The 1,511-nt window shown below is 43.8% G+C and overlaps 1 pseudogene; it reads right to left on the bottom strand.

The window, feature by feature from the left end:
* Positions 1 to 387: 387 nt before the first annotated feature.
* On the bottom strand, positions 388 to 1,437 carry LOC102009581 (annotated as a pseudogene).
* Between the last annotated feature and the right edge of the window lie 74 nt (positions 1,438 to 1,511).

Raw genomic sequence — 1,511 nt, 5'->3', positions numbered from 1 at the left:
GCATAAGAATCCATGGAATTCGTGAATCCTAACTTATTTAATGAACTTCCTGTTTTTGGAAATGTAAATTGTTCTAATTTTTTATTATTAAAAACAAGACTGCCACAAACATGCTTGAGTAGTACTTAAATATTTGTCCACCCCTCCTATTCTTTCTTTAGGACGTGGCCTTAGAAATAGAATCACTGGGTAGAAGAATATAAATATTTTAAAGCTTTTGGTACATAATTCCTGGTCTCCTACAGAAAAGTAATTTTAATGTTCAGTTCTACCTGTCCCAGTTGGGCCTTTTTGCTTGGGTTTGATCTTTTTTTATTTTTTTTAACTCAACCAGTCTTTTTGTTTTTACAGGTAATTTCAGGTAAAAGATACGAGTTAATGTTCATTTACAAAAATAAGTTTAGTTCTTTAGCACAAGTACAGTTGTAAAAGTAAATTCAGCTTTCACATTTGGACATGTTTAAAGTGCTCACTCTCCTTCCACGTTTTGCTTCTCAGGAGGTGCTTCAGAGCTCGCTGTGTTCTGCATTCTTTTCTTTTCTTTTCTTTTCAGAAGCAGGTGATTTTGTGACCTGTGGGTTTTTCCCCCTGTTTTCCTTCAAGCAGCTAAGAGGACTGGGGCCACTTATTTTCTTGGGCTTTTTTTTCTTCTCTGCTCAGGAGTTTTCACTACACCCTGTTCCTCTTTGAGTTGGTTCAAACTTTGTTTCTCATACACTGAGACGAGCTGACCTGAACTTTTAACAAAGGTGGCTGTTTTGGGAGACGGTTTGTCTAAGACTATAGTGCTCTGAATAATGAACGTGACAGGGGCTCCAGGCCTTCACTTTCACAGATAAATTCTGCTCCCGTGTTGCTGTAAAACAATTTCCCTCCTCTACCGTGAAAAGCAGCCGGCCTGATTCACTCACTGGGCTCTTGAAATGGGTACAGTTTTGAACCCGGCATTTCTGTGCATCAGACTTAGCCCACATACGTCCTTTCCCGCTCTTCCCAGCCCTTTCACACGTCTGTACTGCACAGCTGGATGAGGCGCCTGGCAGGAGGCGCCTCCTGGTAGGGCCTGGTGCCCTGGACTCCAAAATTGTTGCAAAGGCCGTGATGCTTCCTGGCGCGTTTATGCCTGGTGATCTTCACGCCCGGCTTACCCGGACCTAGGCCTCTTTCTCTTTTTCTTTTTCTTTCTTTCTTCCCTGTTGAGACCCTCTTCTCTTTTAAGACAAGCTCCATGCTGATTTTCTTTCCTCTTCTGAGGTACTATTTTCTATAAAAACCAACAGCCAGCAGTCTTCCCTCTTTCTGGAGCAGGAGAGACTTCCCACAGGAATTTTTGAAACACTGCGGGTTCTCTTGTTTCATCCTTTTTTCTACATACTTAAACACTCCCGGGGACAGGGTTCCCAGAGCCCGCAGTGACCTGCCCGCCTGTCTCCTCTCCCCTTTAATCGGCTGCATTTGTGACGTGCAGGAGCGCTCGCACCGTGGGAAGTCGTGCGCTCTGCACCCTGCTC

This window comes from Chinchilla lanigera, unplaced genomic scaffold (assembly GCF_000276665.1).
Source record: "Chinchilla lanigera isolate Chin_1 unplaced genomic scaffold, ChiLan1.0 scaffold00057, whole genome shotgun sequence".
In the NCBI taxonomy this organism is placed as follows: Eukaryota; Metazoa; Chordata; class Mammalia; order Rodentia; family Chinchillidae; genus Chinchilla; species Chinchilla lanigera.
This window is presented reverse-complemented; position numbering and strand designations above follow the sequence as displayed.